Source organism: Giraffa tippelskirchi, chromosome 10, assembly GCF_054371585.1.
Source record: "Giraffa tippelskirchi isolate mGirTip1 chromosome 10, T2T-mGirTip1v1.2.pri, whole genome shotgun sequence".
Lineage (NCBI taxonomy): Eukaryota > Metazoa > Chordata > Mammalia > Artiodactyla > Giraffidae > Giraffa > Giraffa tippelskirchi.
In genome coordinates, this window is record NC_137284.1 from 158,216,713 (window position 1) to 158,239,302 (window position 22,590).

The following is a 22,590-nucleotide window of genomic DNA, read 5'->3' on the forward strand; positions in this document are numbered from 1 at the left end:
AGAGAGAATAGCATTGAAACATGTATATTATCATATGTGAAACAGAACGCCAGTCCAGGTTCGATGCATGAGACAAATGCTCAGGGCTGGGGCAATGGGATGACCCAGAGGGATGGGATGGGGAGGGAGGTGGGAGGGGAGTTCAGGATGGGGAACACATGTAAGCCCATGGCTGATTCATGTCAATGTATGGCAAAAACCACTACAATATTGTAAAGTAATTAGCCCCCAACTAAAATAAATAAATTAATAAAAAAAAAGAAGAAGTCTAATACTTTGGCCACCTGAGGGGAAGAGTTGACTCATTAGAAAAGACCCTGATACTAGGAAAGATGGAAGGCGAAAGGAGAAGGGGGCGGCAGAGGATGAGTGGTTAGATAGCAATACTGACTCAACGGACAGGAATTTGAGCAAACCCCGGGGAGCTAGTGAAGGACATAGGAGCCTGACGTGCTGCAGTCCACGGGGTTGAAAAGAGTCAGACACGACTTACAAGAACACAAAGGATAAGTCAGGCAGAAACAAACATTGTATGTTATCACTTATATGTGCAATCCAAAAAATACAATGAAGCAGTGAATACAAAACCAAAAGCAGACCCACAGACACAGAGAACAAGCTGGTGGTTACCCACTGGGGAGAGAAAAGAGAGGAGGGGACTTTAAGAAGGGGTCATTACGGGATTATGTGAAATCATGTGTATGAAACTTGAAAATTGTAAAGCACTGCAGGATTTAAAGAATCTTTCATTCAGTAAAAATGTACAAGATACATTTTCTATATATAACTGCTTCTGCTGACTTTTTTCTCTCTTTTTCTGGTTATCAGAGGAAGGAGTCCCATTAGGGAAATGCAAACCTTTAAGAAGAGGAGATTCCTATAAATACGGCATTGCTATCAGTTGTTTCTTGATTAGAAATTTGCATTACCTGATTCTCAATTTAAATGAGAGAAGAAGATCACAGCTTCTTTTTCCGTGGTCCTGTGATCTGCATTTCATTGGGCAGGTACAAAGGCAAATCAGAGTGTTTTTGAACTCTGTGTCATTAGAGGAAAACTAAAGTTCCCAAACCAAAATGCATAGATTTTGATGCACACACAAAAAAAACCTCTTCCTGGATTCTGTAATCTATTCAAAACTGCCAGAGGCACGTTTGCTGCTTGCAGCATCCATTTTTATGATGATGCAGTCAGAGCTACCTGGCGCTTCGGATGGAGGTGGAACAGGAAAGGAAGTCTGCAGGTGTGACCCTGACCTTTCTGCCCACCTCCAGCCTGGCCTGGCGCCGCTGGCCCCTAGAGGCTGTCTCGAAGCTGCAGTAAGACTTTGATTCAAGACTCGTTAAATCTCGATGATGCGAAATCAAGATTTGCAGTTGCATTTGCTGTGGCCAGACAGGGTTGGAATGCAAATGTATTCCATGATGAGGGCTCTTGTGCCCACATCACCCTGTGCTGAGCTGTTTAACAGCACCGAGGAATCACACCAGACCCTCCATTTAGAACACGGTCTGTGGGACAGGCAGCACTCTGATCGGGTGATCAGGGACCTGCAGGCAGTCCTGGTCCCTCCTCTAAAGACGTGCTAATAAGCGTGTGTGCTTCCTGATTTGTCACATGGTGCCAAAGTGCAGACGTTAGATAAAGACAGTGCAGTGATAATAAGGAGATGCATAGCTGGACAGTCAGCTCTCTGACCACTGGACTTAATAGTCGAAGTGCCTCCGAACACTTAAGACCCAAAGATGCACAGAAACATGTTTTCTGCCATCGTTACATAAGGGATAAGAATATGCATTAATGTGACACCGTTTCCCAGCTCAGCACCGTGGTCAAGTCCAGGGAGAGAGAGAGGTGTTTGCGTGCTGCTTACTCAGTCGTGTCCAAATCTTTGAGGCCCTCTGGACTCTAGCCCGCCAGGCTCCTCCATCCATGGGATTCTCTAGGCAAGGATACTGGAGTGGGTTGCCATTTCCTCCTCCAGGGGCTCTTCCTGACCCAGGGATCAAGTCTGTAGCTCCTGCATTGCAGGTGGATTCTATACTGCCGTGGTGCATGTGAAAAGCCTCCTCGCACACGCTCCACCTGTCTCTCTGCGCCTGAGAGAGGACCCAAGGACCTGGCCCCCTGCAGGCCACCCCGCCTGGCAGAGCAACCCTGGCAGCAGCTCCACCCTGCAGGTCCACATCCCCCTTTCTCTCTCAGAGCGTCAGGTGAGCGAGAGCAGGGGGCGGGGACGGTCCTGGACCCAGCACACCAGACTGTCGCTGTCAGAGCATGGTCATGGGCTGTTAGTTCAGGACACAGCAGCGCCCACGGAGGAGGAAAGCGGCCACTGGGCAGGTGGGCACTGGCCTACGGAGGGAAGCCTCAGAGGAGAGAGTGGAACCCAGCCCTGCCCGCAGACCCAGGGTTCTGGGAGCTTGGGGCGAATGGGGTGCAGCCAGGAAGGTCAGAGGTCTCCGTGGAAAAGCATCATTTCAGTGTGTCAGCCAGGGAGCATCCACCTTCACTGGATCAGAGCAGCCAGACCCCAGGCTTCAGCTTAGATTTGTTGGTTTTCAGTCTCTGCTCCCCCGAGTTCTGGGCTTGTGATGGCAGCCACCAAAGTGGGGGGACATAGCCAGCAGAACTTCATCTCCTCCTTAAAGCAGCTGTGCTTTTAAAATATTTTACTCGTACGTACAGTTTCACATGAGAAGTGGGTATTACTGAGCTCTTGAGTAACAGCCCAGTTATCCAATAAACTCACAGACACTGGCAGGATTTCGCCATGATCTCTTCCTGCTGCAGTTTATGACGCGCCACACATAGAATTGATCCTGTGTCCACCCCGCAGCGTGATTGCATGACACAGGGCTGGGAAGTTGTTTGGTGGTTCGTGGTGTGGGCAGGGTGCTGCAGTGGGTGATGTGTGCCCTGGACTCGGACCACCTAAGCGTGAAGGCCAACTGCTCACCATTTAGTCATTATGTAGCCTTAAAAAGTCACTTAACTCTTTTTGGACTTTAATTTCCTCATTTGTAAAATTAAGGGGGACATCTATGGTATTTTTCTTATTGGTGTATTGTGAAAGTGAAAGTCACTCAGTCGTGTCCAACTCTTTTCAATTCCATGGACTGGGGCCTGCCAGGCTCCTCTGCCCATGGAATTCTCCAGGCAAGAATACTAGAGTGGGTAGCCATTCACTTCTCCAGGGGATCTTCCCAACCTAGGGATCGAACCCAGGTATCCCGCATTGCAGGCGGATTCTTTACCAGCTGAGCCACCAAGGAAGTCCGGTTCGAGTCCGTGCATGTCAAACACTTAGAAGAGGATCCTACATGCCATAATCATAAAGTCCTTGTTACCAGATCTAATTATTTGGGGAAGAAAGGGTGGAGGACTCTGGTGTGCCCTTTGGCAGAGTGTCTTGGGGTTACAACTGTGGAAAGGAAGGGAATGTGATAAACCCCCAGTGATCACACAGGTATTGATTATTTAATCGTAATCCCTTGCATTTATAACTTAACCATTATCCCGATATGCAGGTTGAGTGGTTGGTTATGAGAGGGCTGGGCCGCTGGGTTCCATGGTTTTAGGAAGGGCTGGTGATGTCTGGGTTCATCAGGGTTAATCAGAATCCCCCTTGGGGTGGGTTTGCGCCCTCCCCATCCTGCCCCAACTTTCGTGAAGGAAACGTGGTGGCTGGAGCCATAGGTTCAAGGCCAAGCTCCCCTCCTGTGAGGAGGACAAATGAGGAAGTGTAGGCTGACCCCAGATTAATTCCCAGGACTCTGTCATCTCCACAAAGACCAGACATCTGCCAAGGATGTTCATGGAGACCCTCTGGAGCCTGAGACCTCAAAACTAAATGAGAAAACAGTGGCTGAAAAACATGGCTTCTATTGGAGTCCATCCTGTGATGGAGAATTTGAAATATTATGCACGGTCAGTGCTCAATAAATAACGTTTCCCCAGCAGTGATCAGAATAGGTCCAACTAGAAGACATGGGAAATATTGCGGAGGCACTGCCTGCTGGGGAAGAAGAGCATCCAAATGGGGGATTCTGCTTGACGATTTATTATAAAAGGACCAGATGGCAAATGTGAGTGTATAAAACAGAGTGAAAAAAAAATATGGACTCAGTGGAGCCACTTAGAAAAATAATGGAAAACTGGCCAGATATGGATTTGACTATAGCAATTGAAATTTAAAAAGTGTTCTAACTGTGAACAAAAATACTGAACCCACTTCTCTTCCTGATCCTCATAAAATTTCACTTTAACAAAATCCCTGCCTTTTAGCTGCCTCTCTATTAGCAATTTAGTCAGGAAATTTTCAGTTTAAACCTTCCAGAAGTTTCTTCACTCCAGCTTCAGGAGTGGCTGGATGGGAACCTGGCTGTATCATCCAATTGTCAGAAGAGAAGGTGTGCACGCCTTTGAAGCGGTTTCTGCAGCTTTCTGTGGTTGGAGAAGCACCTCCATAACCCCCAGCAGGGCGAGCATCACAGCATGAGCAGCTGGAAGGGGGTTTAGACAGCCGGTGGCACTATGATGACATTTCTTCTCAGGAACAAACCAAGGAAGTCAATGCATTTCTTCCACCACGTTGGGCTTATGTAGTCAATTTCAGGTTTCCCGTCTCTGTTTCTCTCTGTGTGTCTCTTACACACACACACAGGAAAAGCACAGAGGAATGTCCACTGCAGTGACTAACCTAAAGCAGTAGATGTGTTTCCCTCTAAACCAGGGCTCGTGAAGACCTTCATCTGAAGGGTTCTTCTCGGAGGTGGGGGAGGCTGTGTTTGCTCACCCAGTCTGGTTGGTCCTCACTGTGGCCCGAAGCACATGATACCTGCCTGATTTCCCAGGACTCAACCCATGGTGTGAAGACAGACTGTGCACTGAATGTCAAGGTGCTGAGTCTCTCTTGGATGTGGGCAGCGTCCCCATGAGCTGGCTGATCTCAGCTGGCTCATCAGGAGATGAGCCAGAAAATGCAACATCGATGTGGATAGAGGGGAGAGAGGGGCAAGGAGGATACAAGGTTTCCCCAAAATGAAACAGAGCCAGTGCTGTGTTCAAGGAGAGCTTGGAGCATTTTCCACAAACTCAAAAGCCTTCAAGATGAAAGAAAAAACTCTGAAATAGACTCAGTGAATCATTGAAAGCCTTGGAAAGGTATCGTGTATCTGAAATACCTGATCGTTAAAACATCTTGAAGTTGGCTTGTGGGCATCAATGGTTCCATGACCATATACATCTTACAGGGGTCAGCATGCAATCGGTGTAACCTAGAAAGTCAGGAGGAGCTAGTAACATCTCTGGGCACCCGACTTGCTGTCTGGGTCAGTGTTTCTCAAAGCTCATTGCCTTCCCAGTGCTAATGTTTCCAAAGAAAGGTCTTCCCAAGGAGGCACACATCAAAACACTTTAAAAGCAGGAACATGACTAGGGAAATACAGAAGGAAATGTCTATAATTAACCCAGCTCAGCTGAGAAGCAAGATGCAAATTTCAGTGAAGCCAGGCCAGAATGAGAAGGGAAAAAATCTGTGTCCAATCTTGGAAAAGTTCCCAATAACTCTGAACGCCTTTGGGGAAGAGCATATTCCATATTTTTTTAATGACATGATTCTGGTTCAGTGTTGAAAGTGGGACCACGTTTGCTTATTCTGAATAATCCACAGCCTTTGGCATTTTTCCTGGTTTTTATGGCTCCAGGACTGGCCGGCACTCACATTCATTGAGTTCAAATAAAATCTGTTGACTAGTAAAATATAAAATTTCACTTAAAAAGACAATTATGAAGAACCTAATTTAATCTAATTCATTTCACATCAGTAAGTGTGTATAAAACTGTCAGCTTTGCAGTTCCTTTGAAATAAGATTGGGCTCTTGTTACAGAGCTGGGGGAACCTATGCAAGGCATTATCCACGCTTCCCTTTTTAAATGTCTGTTTGTGTGGAAAAGAGGTTTTCGTCAAAAAGTTTGGGAAGCATTGAATTCTTTTTTTAAATTTATTTCAAATTTTTTATTGGAGTGTAGTTGATTTATAGCATTGTGTTAGTTTTAGGTGTGCAGCAAAGTGATTCAGTTATGTATATATATCTATATATTCTTTTCAGATTCTTTTCCATTATGGTTTATTACAAGATACTGAATATGGTTCCTCATGCTATACAATAGGTCATTGTTGTTTATCTATTTTACTTTGCCGACAAAGGTCCATCTAGTCAAAGCTATGGTTTTTCCAGTAGTCGTGTATGGATGTGAAAGTTGGACTAAAAAGAAAGCTGAGCACCAAGCAATTGATACTTTTGAACTGTGGTGTTGCAGAAGACTCTTGAGAGTCCCTTGGACTGCAAGGAGATCCAACCAGTCCATCCTAAAGGAAATCAGTCCTGAATATTCATTGGAAGGACTGATGCTGAAGCTGAAACTCTAATATACTTTGGCCAACTGATGGGAAGAACTGACTCATTGGAAAAAACCCTGATGCTGGGAAAGATTGAAGGCAGGAAGAGAAGGGGACGACAGAGGATGAAATGGCTGGATGGCATCACAGGCTTGATGGCCATGAGTTTGAGCAAGTTCCAGGAGTTGGTGATGGACAAGGAAGCCTGGCGTGCTGCAGTCCATGGGGTCACAAAGAGTTGGACATGACTGAGCAACTGAACTGACTGAGTGTGTATTTGTTAATCCCAAACTCCCAATTTATCCCTACCCTACTTTCCTCTTTGATAACCATAAGATTGTTCTCTATGTCTGTGAGTCTGTTTCTGTTTTGTAAATAAGTTCTTTTGTATTTTTTGTTCAACCTATAAGTGATAGCATATAATATTTGTCTGACTTATCTCACTTAGTACGATAATCTCTAGGTTCATCCATGTTGCTGCATAGCAAAAACATACTGCTGAATGGCAGTATTTCATTCTTTTCTTCTGGTTGAGTAGTACTCCATGGCATATATATACACCACATCTTCTCTGTCTACTCATATGACTACAGACATGTAGCTTGCTTGCATCTCTTGGGCATTGAAATTAGTGCTGCTGCAAACATAGGGGTGCATGTGTGTATGTGTGTGTATGTTTGTGTGTGCATGTTTGTGTGTGTGTGTGTTCAGTTGCCAAGTTGTGTTCAACTCTAGTGACCCCCATGGACTGCAGCATGCAAGTCCTCCCTGTCCCTCAACATCTCCCAGAGTTTGCCCAAGTTCATGTCCATTAAATCAGTGATGCCATCCAACCATCTCATCCTCTGTCGTCCCCTTCTCCTCCTGCCTTCAATCTTTCCCAGCATCAGGGTCTTTTCCAGTGAGTCAGTTCTTTGCATCAGGTGGCCAAAGTATTGGAGCTTCAGCTTCTGCATCAGTCCTTTCAGTGAATATTCAGGGTTGATTTTCTTTAGAATAGACTGGTTTGATCTTTTTGCTGTCCAAGGGACTCTCAAGAGTCTTCTCCAGTAGCAGAGTTCAAAAGCATCCATTCTTTGGTGCTCTGCCTTCTTTATGGTCCAACTCTTACATCTCACATGATAGTCATCTCACATGACTACTAGGGGTGCGTGTATCTTTTCAAATTTGAGTTTTCTCTGGATATATTCCCAGGACTGGGATTCCTGGATCATATGGTAGCTGTTTTTATTATTTTTGAGGATGCTCCATACTATTTTCCATAGCAGCTGCAGCAAATTACGTTCCCACCAACAATGTAGAAGGTTCCCTTTTCTCCACATTCTCCCCAGCATTTGTTAATTGTAGACTCTTTAATGATGCCCATTGTGACTGGTGTGAGATGGTACTTCACTGTAGTTTTGATTTACATTCTCTAATAATTAGCAATGATGAGCATGTTTTCATGGACTATTGGCCATCAGTAAGACATTGAATCCTAAAGGTCATATTTGCTTTAAATAAGAGCTTCACAGTGACTATGAGCGCACTGAGTAGACGCAGTTATGGCAGGCTCTCTCCCTCTGTACACCAGTGTGTGGAATGGCAGTATTTGAGGGGAAGGTCTCACATCTCCCCCCTCTTCAGCAGGAGGAGGAAATCTTCAGATTACCCTGGTTTCTTTTCATCTGATCCTGTTCATTTCCCAGGGCTGCTGTGACAAAACACCTCCAATCAGGTGGCTCAGACCAACAGAGACATATTGAATCACAGTTCTGGAGGCCAGAAGTTCAAAATCAAGGTGTTGTCAGGGCCCCCCTCCTCTGAAACTGATGGAGGTGGGTCCTTCCTGATCCCTTCCAGCTGCTGGCGGCCCAGGAGTTCCTTGGCTGGTGGCTACATTACTGTCCTGTCTACCTGGTCGTCTCAGGACCCTCTTCTCTCTGTGTCCCTTCCCATCTCCTCCTAAGGACATCATGTATATTGGATGTAGAACTACCATACCTACCCCCCTGTGACCTTGTCCTAACTAATCATATCTGCAACAATCCGGTTTTTAAATAGAGTCACAGTGTGAGATGCTGGGGTTAAGACAGCATATCTTTTGGGGAGAACCCAATTCAACTCAACACTGACTTCCTGACGATTTTCTGAAAACAAGTAGCTTTTTTGTTATTTTAGAGCATTTAGAGGGTCACTGCCTATGTCGCTGGAATTTTAAGGAACAATGTATTGTCACTAAGTTTGCTCTGCTCCATCATTCAGTCATTATTGACAGTGTATCGGTGCTTGCTGCCCTTGGTGATTTTCCTCTGGGGAAAGCAATTCAGAGAGGAAAGAAGGAAACAGATTCTGATGTGAATAGTTAGGAAAGTCAAAATGATGAGATACTGCAGTGTCATGCATTGTGCTTTGAGCTGGATAAATTAAACAGGAAAGGGACCGTCACAGAAAGGTGAGAGTCACTGGACTCCAGGGAAGGTCCAAGCCCAAAAGTGTGGAAACCATCCTGTCTTCTGCAGACAACTCACTCCACAAAGACTCCTGATTGGTCCTCTTCTAGGATGTCACTCCACAAGGACTCCTGATTGGTCCTCTTCTAGGATGTCACTCCACAAGGACTCCTGATTGGTCCTCTTGTAGGATGTCACTCCACAAGGACTCCTGATTGGTCCTCTTCTAGGATGTCACTCCACAAGGACTCCTGATTGGTCCTCTTCTAGGATGCTGCAATGTCCTGTTGGCATGGAAACCAAGGGGCAGCTAATTACGTGACAGTGCAGCCCCTGGATGTACACACCTGTTTCTGTGGTCCTGTTCCAAAAACCGACAAGCCAGCCTCTGGCAGGATCATTGTCGGTGGAGGACACATGGCTTTATTTATTTTCCTTATTTCTTTCTTCCTTCTCCCGATAGACTATGCACATGAGTAGTGAGGAAATTAGAAAATAAGAGAGTGGCCAGACTGCAGGTAGAAAACCTAGGTGTGTCCTGTGCTGTCAGAACAGGAAGATGTCTAGAATCTGGTGCTCTGAAGGTATACAGACACCTTATTGATGCCTAGAACCAGGGCTGGCATCCTTGGGGGCCAAGTCTTTGGCCTCATTATTTCCCCCACTGCCCCTCCCGGGGTATAGGCTCCCTGGATCAGGGCAGGGCAGGAGACAGGTGTGTCCTGAGCAGTCACGTGAGCAGTGGAGGTTCCTAGGAAGCCATTCTTAACCTACCTGTTCCAACGTACATTCAGACGAGTGGCTGGTGATGCCATGTGGGATTAGGGTCAGGGTCATAGCTGGAGTTTCCCTGGTGGCTCAGATGGGAAAGAACCCACCTGCCAATGCAGAAGACTCAGGTTCGATCCCTGAGTCGGGAAGATCCCCTGGAGAAGGGAATGGCTACCCACTCCAATAGTCTTGCCTGAAGAACTCCATGGACAGAGGAGCCTGGCCGGCTACAGTCCATGGGGCTGCAAAGAGTCAGACATGACTGAGCAACTAACATTTTTTATAGGGTCAAGCTTAGGATCGGGGTCAGGGTCATGGTTAGGGTTAGGGCTGAAGCACTGGGAGCTCCAGTTAGAACCACGGAGAGGAAAGTTTCTTAGGGTGAGAGGGAAATGTTTCTGTTTGCTTTCACCCTCTCCTCTCTCCATGGATCTGGCCATACATCATTGCTGATCCTGTGCAAGCAACGGCTGGTCCACGGAGTTCCTGGTGCTCCAGATACGTGGTCATCGAGGGCACTTTGCCCCCCTCCAGGCGCTCGCTGGGTTATAGCTGACACTCCGCTCTGGTAGACTCTGTAGTGAAGGGACTCCCGCTTTATGGTCCATCTTCCTCCAAAGTCCCCCTGGTCCCCCTCTGAGTCACTGTGATAGGCTCCCAGAAGGTCTTCCTGCATGCAGCGGTGGGAGCACGTGTCACACCACACAGGAAATTGCCCACTTTTTTTTCCTTGCTTTTCCTCTGGAATCTGAGCTTCTGGGGGGCCAGGGAGCATGCCTCCGCATCCCAGGCCCCTCCAGGGACCGGCCGTGTGCTGGCGATGTGGTGGTAACTCGGAATTTGTGTTGTCTGTGCTGCCTGCCAGGCTGTACGGTCATCAGTACCGTCCGGGGTGGGAAATGAGGAACCTAAGAAGAGACAGATTCCCGGGGCCGCACGGGACGAGGCAGAAGCAGAGGCGGCGGCAGGATGCTTGGCGGCAGCCAGGTCCCCGGCACCCCGCCGCTGACATTTCTCCATTATTCATTCTTTCCTTCCCGGACACCTCCTCACATGCTGTGCCCAACCGGAAAGAAAGGAGGTCATGTTTTCAGATGTGTCCTTTCCAAAAAAAGCAAGGGCTCCACCTCTCGCTCGGGGTTCCCAGCTCCTCCCCAGGCAGTGGCTGAAATCCTTCCCGGGGATGCGTGATGAAAGGGAGGGTTTGGCTGGAAAGAAAGCCGCGCAAATGTCACAAGCTATTAAAAGCAGCCCCTGCTGCTCATTCTGGGCCGTCTGTCGAGTGACTCAGGGTCCACCTCGAGGGACGTTTTGTTGCCACAAGTCAGCTTTCCAGGATGACCCATTTCTGCCCTTGGTGGGGACTGGGGTCCGTCTCTGTGCCCCGACTCCCAGCTTGGCCCCTCTGCCTTGCAGCCTCTGGCCTGACGCCTCCCACTCTGGGGGTGCCTCTCACCTGCCCGACGCCTGACGCCTGCTCTGACATCCAGCAGCCCATGGAGGCTCTGTGTCGGCTCTGTGCCTCGGGACGCGGGCTTGTCCATGGCCACCTGTCCCTCGTCCATCTCTAGACAAAGCCCCGACATCCTTCAGGATGGCGTGGGGGTCACCTTCTCAGCTGTGTGTGGAGGTGGGACAGGCAGAGGCCCCCTCCTGCTGCCCCCCAGCACCCCACTCCATACAGAGCGCGGGACAGAGAGTCTCCCCACTGAGAGCATTCCTGCACGCACTGAGCGTGGCCATGAGTTGCCAGCTCTGTAAAGGCAAGCGCCTGTCTTTCCGTTCTGGAATACCTAGCGCTTGACACAGGGCATGAGCCAGATTCTTGTCTGAGTGGGAGCAGCATGTGTGAACTGGTGAAAGATACAGCTTTCTTCACATCATTTCTAAAATGTCAGCACCCCTCTGTTTTCTGAAGCAGGAACTCATCAATAGAACTGGGAGAGATCTAGAGAAAACTGACATCCAGATCATCAGACTAGTCCAGGGACTGAGAAAGCTTTGCTCTTTCCTGATGCTCTCAGTCGTATCTGACTCTTTGTGACCCCATGGACTGTGGCCTGCCAGACTCCCCTGTCCATGGGATTTCCCAGGCAAGAATACTGGAGTGGGTTGCCATTCCATTTTCCAGGGGACCTTCCCAACCTAGGGATCGAACCCAGGTCTGCTGTATTGTGGGCAGATTCTTTACCATTTGAGCCACCAAAAGTGAAAGTGAAAGTTGCGCAGTCGTGTCCGACTCTTTGCAATCCCATGGACTGCAGCCTGCCCCATTCCTGTGTCCATGGGATTCTCCAGGCAAGAATACTGGAGTGGGTTGCCATTTCCTTCTCCAGGGGATCTTCCCAACCTGGGGATTGAACCCAGTCTCCTGCACTGCAGGCAAATTCTTTACCAACTGAGTCACCAAGGAAGCCCATAAAGTGTTAGACGCTCAGTCATGCCCAACTTTTTGCGACCCCATGGACTGTAGCCCATCAGGCTCCTCTGTCCTTGGAATTCTCCAGGCAAGAATACGGGAGTGGGTTGCCATTTCCTTCTGCAGGGGATCTTCCCGATCCAGGGATTAAACTCGTGTCTCCTGCATTGGCAGGCGGATTCTTTACTGCTGAGCCACCTGGGCAGCCCTCTTTCCTGATGACCACAGATGAAATCTCTTTTCGGGTTTCTGATGGAGTCAACATGGGTCACGTGCTGTAGGACCCATAGGGGTCGGTCACATTGTCAAGCGTGCATTGTGACACGGCGCCGTATAGGGGGCTCCATCAGGACAGACTATTCTCAGACCTCACCAGCTCCTTGAATCCCGTGTGCTGGCAGCATCTCCCCCCCAAAATCACCCAACCCTCTCAGGTCCTGTTCTGATGCTGTCAGCTCCCAAAGGATGACCTCACTGGCCTGGCCTGCCTCCCGAAGGTGTGACGGCTTCCCACAGCTCTGCTAGGACCATCACTGTGTTTTCTTACCACTTTGCCTTGAACCGTAGCTCCTTGTGTGAATGACAGCTCTGAGGGCAACCCCAACTGCGATTTAACGACAAACCCAACTGCGATTTAACGACAAACCCACATCAGGCAGAAATGAGTTACAATAAAGATGGGGGGAAGGCTGAGACTTCACCAGAAGACACCCCCGCTCATGGCACAGGATGAACAGTAAATATGAGGTCCCCAGGGTCCCGTGCTCGTTATATTCCTGGAGTGAGAAAAACGAGGGCAGGCCTGAGGGACACATGCCCAGCAGTAAACACAGCCGGTCCTGGACCTCGGGAAGCACAGACCGGCCCCACTGTGAACCCCGGATTGCACAGTGATGCTCTAAGCCCCGTGTCCCTCCGCAGACTAATCCTTGTAAGGATATCTGCTCTCAAGGTGGCACTGTGTCTGCCTGCCACCCCTCCATCCCAGAACTGACACCCCTCCATCCCAGAGCTGCTCAGAGGCCCCTGCTGACCGGTGGACATCAGTGAGGCTGAGTCCCGAGTCAGGCCAGGTTCTGCTGGGGGCGGGGGTTAGTCAGTCAATCCCAGGGTGAGGATCTCTTCCTCTGAAGCCTGCGTGGGGGCTGCAGAGTGGGGGGCTGTGTTTCAGCCTCCCCTGCAGCCCCCTGGTGTCCCCTTGTGTCCTTCTGTCTCCCAGGGACCTCACGCAGACCCAGAATATTGGTATTTTCAATGCTGGGAGCCCTCATCTGTTTCCAAGCCTCCTGTTAATATTTCTGTAATTGGTGAAGCTCTGACCCGGTTCCAGCTTCCTCAGGATCCCGCCACAGTGGGCTTATTTACATGGACTGGTTTGGTTTACAATGGACTGGTCCCTGGAGCAGCGCCCACTGCTGGTCCGCCCTCAGGCCAGGTCGGCACATTTGTGCTTGAAGCCATGGAGCCTGCTGACCGGGTGATGCTGATCAGCTGGAAAAAGGTGGGAGAGCTCGAGAAAGGGGTCCTTGAGCATGTCCCTGGGGTGGTAGAGTTGGGGTCAGCAGATGCCAGTGTGTGTGTGTGTGTATGTGTGCGTGCACACACTTACATGTGGGTGCGCTCAGTCATGTCCAACTCTTGGTGACCCTATGGACTGTAGTCCGCCAAGCTCCTCTGTCCATGGCATTCTCCAGGCAAGAATACTGGAGTGGGTTGCCATTCTCTTCTCCAGGGGATCTTCCTGACCCAGGGATCCAACCCGTATCTTCTGCCTTGGCAGGCGGGTTCTTTACTCCTGAACCACCAGGGAAGCCCCAGTAGAAGCCAGAAGAGGAGCAAATGGGCATCCTTGCCTGTCCAAGAAGAGGAGAGTGAGCATCACGTGCTGGGGGGGTGAGGAAGTCTCCCTGACCGGATGATACACAGCAGAGATGGTGGAGGACAGATCATGTATTCACATAGCAAAGTTCCTGAACACCAGCTTCAGCCCAGTGCAAAGCTGGTGCCATGGGATACAGAAGGGCTTGAGCATCTCATTCTGGTGGGAGGGACAGACGTGCAAACTAGCGGCTTGGGCACATCCTAGGAAGAGTCTCCAGCAGCAGCAGCAACACCACTGATGGAACTCTCCATGATGATGGAGATAGTCAACATCTGTGCCCTCCAGTCCCATAGCTGAGAGCCAGCCATGGCTGTGGAGCACTGGGGATGTGGCTTGGGCCACTGAGTCTTAAGTTTTATTGAATCTTAACCTACGTACATTTCAACAACCCCATGGTAAGGGCTACCATTTTGGGGAAGCACAGGCCTGAGGGGTCAAGGTAAGAAATTTGTATTCAAGTAACCGAAGATGTGTTGATTTATTCATTCATCTGAAATCCCCTATATTAATCTCTTTACCAGTACAAGGAGTTCAGTATGTGGCACTTCATCAATAAAACAGTCCTTTGCCCTCAAGTTGAACACATCACCTTATTATTCTCTGATAGAGTAGGCAGAGGCCCTATGGGACCAGAGGAGAGACACTTAGCTTCCTCTCCGGGGTGTCAGGCACAGTTTCCTGGGAGAGATGAGTGCTCGTGATGATTCTTGGCAGGTTAATAGGAGACAATGTGGGAAGGAGACAGATATTCCAGGTAAGATAACAGCCTGTTCAAAGATCCAAAGACATGCAAGTGAGCTCAGAGCATCCCAGTACCTCGGTGAGCCTGAAGAACAGTGCCCACAGGGCACAGTGATGGGCAGTGAGCCCTGGGGTGGGAAGGGGTCACGGGGCTCCCCCATGGAGTTCAGACCTTAGATGACCCTTCTCAAGGTGATGGGACAAAGATCTGTATAGTCAAAGCTATGGTTTTCCCAGTAGTCAGGTACAGATGTGGGAGTTGGACCATAAAGAAAGCTGAGCACTGAAGAATTGATGCTTTTGAACTGTGGTGTTGGAGAAGATGCTTGGGGGCCCCTTGGACAGCACGGAGATCAAACCAGTCCATCCTAAAGGAAATCAACCCTGAATATTCATTGGAAGGACTGATGCTGAAGCTGAAACTCCAATCCTTTGGCCACCTGATGCGAAGAACTGACTCATTAGAAAAGACCCTGATGCTGGGCAAGATTGAAGGCAGGAGGAGAAGGGGATGACAGAGGATGAGATGGTTGGATGGCATCACCGATTCAATGGAGATGAGTTTGAACAAACTCCGGGAGATGGTGAACTTCAGGGAAAGCTGGTGTGTGCTCCAGTCCATGGGTTCGCAAAGAGTCGGACATGACTTAGGTACTAAACAAGATGATGGGAAGCTATGGGGAAATTGGAAGTAGACATGTGGCGAAGTCCTCCTGAGGTTTTTTTTTAAACAAACAAACAAAAAAAACAGACATTCTGAGTTCAGCCTGGAGAATGGACCAGGGGTGTTTGGTTGAGGGAGAGAGGAGGTTTTGGGAGAGTTGGCCAGGAGATATCACTAAGATGGTTATGGTCACCACCTACAAAACTGCAGCAGGTGAAACGCGTGACTTGTACTACATGTGTGGGTTACCTGTGCTTGTGATGCTGTGTGGGTTTCTGTTTTCCTGTCTCCATTTCAGTATTTTCCAAACAGCAGGAGGAACCCTGGACAGAACAGGGGCAAGTGTAAGAGACTGCTAAGAGGATGAGTGGAACGGATGGAATTTGGCCGTAGGTTAGGGGTGGAGGTGGGGTGGGTCAGCGCTCAGGGCTGAATGTGTGTTTCCCCCCAAACTCATATGTGGAAACCCTGCCCCCCTCCATGTGATGGTGTGTGGAGATGAGCCCTTGGGAGGTGAGCAGGGTCGGATGAGGCCATGAGGGTGAGGCCCTTGGGATGAGATTAGCGTCCTCGTAAGAGGAGACAGCAGGGAGCTTGTGTTCCTGTCTTGTGAGGAAATAGCATGAAGGGGGCCTTCTGCCAGCCACAAACCCAACCCTGGGCACCCTGATCTTGGACTTCTAGCCTCTAGAAGTGTGGGGAAATGAATCTCTGTTGTTTAAGCTGCCCAGTCTGCGGTGTTTTGTTGTAGTGCCCTCAGTGGACTAATAGGGCTTCCCTGGTGGCTCAGAGGGTAAAGCGTCTGCCTGCAATGCGAGAGACTCGGGTTCGATCCCTGGGTCAGGAAGATCCCCTGGAGAAGGAAATGGCAACCCACTCCAGTACTCTTGCCTGGAGAATCCCATGGACAAAGGAGCTTCGTGGGCTACAGTCCACGGGGTCCCAGAGAGTCGGACGTGACTGAACGACTAACACACACAGAGTGGCTTCAGGGGTGTGGCATCTGTGCTGGAAGAGGGGTGTGGAGTGGAGGCAATGGAAGAGACAAGAGGAATGGGCTTGGGGTATAACCAGCCTGACGATGCATGAGACCTGATGTGGTCAAGCTTGCATTTAAAAAACAAAAATTGGTATCAGCATATTTAATATTCTTATATTCTGTAAAAAAAAAAAAAAATGGTTCAGATGTAATGTATAACACACTTGACTGGAAATGTGTGTGTTAGTTGCTCAGTCGTGTCTGACTCTTTGCAACCCCATAGACTGTAGCCTGCCAGGCTCCTCTGTCCATGGGATTTTCCAGGCAAAGATACTGGAGTAGGTTGCCATTTCCTTCTCCAGGCGATCTTCCCAACCCAGGGATTGAACCTGGGTCTCCTGCATTTCAGGCGTAAGCTTTACCATCTGAGCAACTCAGGAAGCCCAGTAGCTGATTGGAAATGGTCCCTGTTAATATTCTGTAAGAGCTACCATTTGTCCATTTGCTCACTTGTCCTTGGCATCAAAATATTATTTGTGATAATTAGGCAAGGCCTCTTAATCTTTTATAGCGCTGACCAGGGAAGGGACTATTCTTTTTCTAAGATTTTTACCAGAGCGCAGTGGATTCCCAGGGCTGCGTTTCAGGTGTGCATGGGCATGTATCCATCCTTGTTTCTTTATATCCTTTCCCCATACAGGTCATTGCAGAGAACTGAGTAGAGTTCCCTGAGACGTTTGCATGTTGAAGTCAATACTCTGTTGAGGGTGTCTGAAGCTGTGGGGCTTGAGGGCACTGCCCAGGAGAAATGGGTACAAAAGATGGCAGATGACCAGGCAGGGTTGCTAGAAGGTGTGCAAGGGCATTGAGCAGGACCAGCTGAGGAGGAAAGAAGGAGCGACTGTTGTCATGGAGCCCAAGGGGGAAGAGCTTCTTAGAGAAGCTGGCTCCTTTCAGCATATGGCCGTCATCCGTCATCCACCAGACTGGTTTCAGGAGCACGGGGTGGGGAAATGTCCAGGAGGGGACATCACTAACCGGAAAACGGAGGGGATTGATAAAAACCTGAGGTGTGGGGTGAACCAAAGCTGGAGAGATAGGCTTGTACTCTGGAGTTTCTTGCCATAAACTGGAAGAGCCGTGCTGATGCACCAACAGCAGCTCCTGGTGAGCACCTGCAGAAGCCAGGAAGATGCCACTAATAAAGGCAGGACTTGAGGACGCGTTCACCTGGGTGGGGCAAAGGACCTCCTTGGTCCGAGGGATGCACTCTGAGACCAGACTGTTGACAGTGGGAAATTTAGCAAATTAGGTCACCAGAGGCTTAATTCACCCTTTTATTGTTGTCATCCAGTCACTAAGTTGTGTCCGACTCTTTTCGGCCCCATGAACTACAGCATGCCAGGCTTCCCTGTCCTTCACCATCTCCCAGAGTTCACTCAAATTCATGTCCATTGAGTCAGTGATGCTATCTGACCATCCCATCTTCTGCCACCCACTTCTCCTTTTGCCCTCAATCTTTCCCAGCATCAGGGTCTTTTCCAGTGAGTTGGCGCTTCACATCAAGTACCCAAAGTATTGGAGCTTCAGCTTCAGCATCAGTCCTCCCAGTGAGTATTCAGGGTTGATTTCCTTTAGGATTGACTGGTTGGATCTCCTTGCAGTCCAAGGGACTCTTGAGAGTCTTCTCCAACACCACAGTTCACTGCTTTACAGTCTTTTTATTGAAAATTAACCAATGAGAATTGTCAAATAACAAAGAATTTTATGAGTAAGGCTCTGGGCAATGGTCCATGTGCCAGAGTGAAGAATCAGATTGCAAAATAGTGAAGGGTAGGGGCCATATTTACAAGATGGTTACCTAAAATCCAATTCTAGATTATTTCTAGAATATTCTCCATTGAAAACATGTGTAGTTTATTTATGACATATCTTGAAATAGAAATAAAACTATAAAAACAGAGAACTCAAAGGACATTACTAACTCACTTGGATTTTTCTCTGTTGAAGTCGCTCAGTCGTGTCCAACTCTTTGCAACCCCATGGACTGTGTAGCCCACCAGGCTCCTCCGTCCATGGAATTTTCCAGGCAAGAATACTGGAGTGGGTCACCATTTCCTTCTCCAGAGGATCTTCCCCACCCAGGGATTGAACCTGGGTCCTCCTCATTGCAGGCAGACGCTTTACCATCTGAGCCACCAGGGAGGGACACTTTTTAAGCATTAATTATTAAGACCCCAGAGTCTGAGGGAAAAAGTACAGTTTTTGGAAACACTCAAATGGTATTCATGAAAGTAATCAGCCCATTGTTTATATGTTAAATACTTACTAGGAACTCAGGGTGGTATTTTGTTTTAAAATCATTTAAACCTGGTTGACAGCTGAATGGTCACAGACCACTGGTTATTTTCTTTTGTTTGAATAATATTTTATTTATTAATATGCAAATTGTTCTATGTTTAGTAGATTCAAATGAATTAATCAAGTAATCATTTACTTTCTTCTTCCTTAAAGAGGGCTTTAAGAAAAAGGAATAGCTTCGCAAAATGCCTAATAATTTGGAGGGCTTAAAAAAATACTTGGTTTTTTTCTAATGCAGTTCATCTGTAGGTTCCAATAATATTTAAGTAAGCTGATACCAGGAATTTAATTGAGGAAGCAAAAATGAAGAAAAAGTGCCCCCAGGACCCCTATGAGCCTTGTCACTCTGCACAGGTCAGCAGGTGAAGGGGGAAGAGAGCTGGTCAGACAAGACCAATCCCGGGTTCAGACCCTGGCTCTACTATGAATTTACTGTAAGGAAGAAAATCTTTGCACCTCAGTTCACTCCTCTCCTTATATAAAATGAGATTAGTCCGACTCTTTGGGACCCCATGAGCTGTAGCCTTGCCAGACCCCTCCTCTGTCCACGGGATTTCCTAGGCAGGAATACTGGAGTGGTTGCCATTTCCTTCTTCAGGGGATCTTCCCGAGCCAGGGATCAAACCTGGGTCTCCCGCACTGGCAGGGGGGTTCTTTACTATCTGAGCCACCAGGGAAGCCCTAACATAGTTAAATATATGCATTCCTCAGAGGAAAGTCATGATATATCTATTAATTTATGAGCTTTCTCTTTTTCAAAATGTACTTTTATTATTATTTTTATGGAAGCACAGTTGATGTACAATGTTGTGTTAATTCTTGCTGTACAGCAAAGTGATTCAGTGATACATATACATGCATTATTTTTTTTGTATTCTTTTCCATGATGGTTTATCATGGAATGTTGAATATAGTTCCCTGTGCTGTACAGTAGGATCTTGATGTTTATCCATTTATAGAATAGTTTGCATCTACTAATCCCAAACTCCCGGTCCTTCCCTCCACCACCCCTCCCCCTTGGCAACCACAAGTCTGTGCCCTGTGAGTCTGTCTCTGTTTCGTAGATAAGTCCGTGTGTGTCACATCTTGGATTTCACATATGAGGGATATCACATGATATTCGTCTTTCTGACTTCCTCCACTGAGTAGGGTCATGTCTAGTTGCATCCATGTGGCTGCAAATGGCATTATTTCATTTTTACGACCGAGTAATATTACATCCTATATGTGTGTACCATATCTTCTTTATCGGTTCATCTGTCAACGGACATTTAGGCTGTGTCTATGTCTGGGCTGTTGTAAATAGTGCTGCTGTGAATATAGTGGGGTACATGTATCTTTTTCAGTTATATTTTAATCTGGGTATATGCCCAGGAGTGGTATTGCTGGATTACATGGAAAGTCTATCTTTTTTTAGGTTTTCTTAAACTTAAAAAAGAAGACCCTCCATACTGTTCTCCATAATGTCTGCACCGATTTATATTCCCACCAACAGTATAGGACGGTTTCCTTTACTCCACACCCTCTCCAGCATTTGTTATTTATAGTCTTTTCAATGATGGCCATTCTGACAGGTGTGAGGTGGTCCCTCATTGTAGTTTTGATTTGCTTTTCTCTAATAATTAGCAATGTTGAGCATCTTTTCACGTGCCTGTGGGCCATTTGTATGTCTTCTTTGGAGAAAGGTCTATATGGTTCTTCTGCCCATTTTTTGATTGGTTTGTTTGTTTTTTGTTGAGTTGTATGAGCTGTTTGAATATATTGGAAACTAAGTCTTTGTCAGTTGCATGGCTTGCATTCAGTAGGTAGAATTGATGCTTTTGAACTGTGGTGTTGGAGAAGACTCTTGAGAGTCCCTTGTATTGCAAGAGATCAAACCAGTCAATCCTAAAGGAAATCAGTCCTGAATATTCATTGGAAGGACTGATGATGAAGCTGAGACTCTAGTACTTTGGCCCGCTGATGCGAAGAATTGACTCATTGGAACAGACCCTGATGCTGGGAAAGATTGAAGGCAGGAGGAGAAGGAGATGACAGAGGATGAGATGGTTGGATGGCATCACCGACTCAATGGACATGAGTTTGAGCAAACTCTGGGAATTGGTTATGGACAGGGAAGCCTGGCGTGCCGCAGTCCATGGGGTCACAAAGAGTGGGACACAACTGAGCAACTGAACTGATTGTCATTTTGCCTACGGTTTCCTTCGTTGGGCAAAGTTTTTAAGTTTGATTAGGTCCCATTTGTTTATGTTTGCTTTTACTTCGATTGTCTTAGGTGACTGACCAGGAGACCTTTCAGTGTTTTATGTGATCAGTTCTATGGCATACTGGTAGGTAGAGGTCTTAGATCTAATACACATGGTTTCAATTTTTCCTTCAACTTTTACCTTTGCCTCTCTAACATTTTTCCTGAATGACATATTTAATTATTGAGGTCATGCAAAACTGTTACAGAAAATAATCAGGTCAATTTTCTTCATTGAAATTCATTTTAAAAAAGAATGGCCCTCTGTTTAATAGAATATTAAAATTGGTAGCATGATATATTCTTCAAATAGTTTGGTTAATTGAGGATATGGAAAAGTGTGTTTGTAATGTTCACTCAAACCATTTCTAATGCAGAGGATTACCAATGGACCAGTCTCTGGAAATTGGTGAGTGAACTGTAGTTTAATACATTCTGTTGCTCTTTGTTCATAATAACCGCATGTGGTAGGGTTTATTGCTCTCATTTTACAAATATGGAAACTGAATCTCAGATTAAATGACCTGCTTGAGGCCTCCCAGTCAGCAAAAGGCAGAAGCGCAATGAGAACCCAGAACTTTCTGATTTTAAAACCCATGTTTCTCCCACCTCCCTGGTTCCTACATCAGACTGTCACATCTTCATCTGTCAGTCCAGCTGCTGAGTCTTCTTCAAAGTAAGAAGGGGCGGGACTTGCCCTGGTCCAGTGGTTCACACTCTGCAGGAGTGCAGGCCTGATCACTGGTTGGGGAACTAAATGGCACCCACTCCAGTACTCCTGTCTGGAAAATGCCATGGACGGAGGAGCCTGGCAGGCTACAGTCCATGGGGTCGCACAGAGTCAGACACAACTGAGCAACTTCACTTTCACTTTCTTTCTTGGGGAATGAGATTCCACATGCAGCCAAAAAATTTACAAACATTTTTAAAAGTAAGATGGGGGCACGAAGCTTACACACATCGTGGCTCAGACGGTAGAGCCTGCCTGCCATGCAGGAGACTCGGGTTCGATCCCTGGGTTGGGAAGATCCCCTGGAGAAGGAAATGGCAACCCACTCCAATATCCTTGCCTGGAAAATTCCATAGATTGAGGAGCCTGGCAGGCTACAGTCCACGGGGTCGCAAAGAGTCGGACACGACTGAGCAACTTCACTTCAATATGATAAACTCATCACATTCATTATCCAGCTTTTTAACAAGCAACTCTTAGTCAGTTATGCTTCCTCCATTTCACTACCACGAATATCTTAAGGCAAATCCAAGATATCATGTAGTTTCCACTGAAAATGTTTTATTACAGCGACGACTCTGGTCCTGTTTGTGTCCCTGTTTATGTTAAGCCTTGACACAAACTATGTTCTGGAATGTCTTCATGTTAACGAAAAACAGATTATGGAGAAAAGGGGTGGGTGGATGACAGGGGGTGGAGTCCTCTTTCTTAAACTTCCCTAGTCTTTGATCCCTGGGTTGGGAAGATCCCCTGGAGAAGGGACTGGCAACCCACTCCAGTATTCTCGCCTGGAGAATCATATGGACAGAGGAGCCTGGTGGGCTACAGTCCATGGGGTCACAAAGAATAGGACACAACTGCATGCCTAAGCACAGCACAGGTACTGCAAGGAAAAACCCAGCCAGTGAAATTAGCCTAAAACTCTCAATTCCTTGAAAACAGAAAAATGAGCAGTGTTAAGGA

The 22,590-nt window shown here is 47.5% G+C and overlaps 1 protein-coding gene across 1 annotated transcript in view; it reads left to right on the forward strand.

Annotated features, from left to right (window-relative positions):
• DPP6 (dipeptidyl peptidase like 6) overlaps nt 1-22,590 on the forward strand; it is a 774,296-nt gene that overhangs the window by 12,713 nt on the left and 738,993 nt on the right. The gene's annotated exons all lie outside the window — the stretch shown is intronic.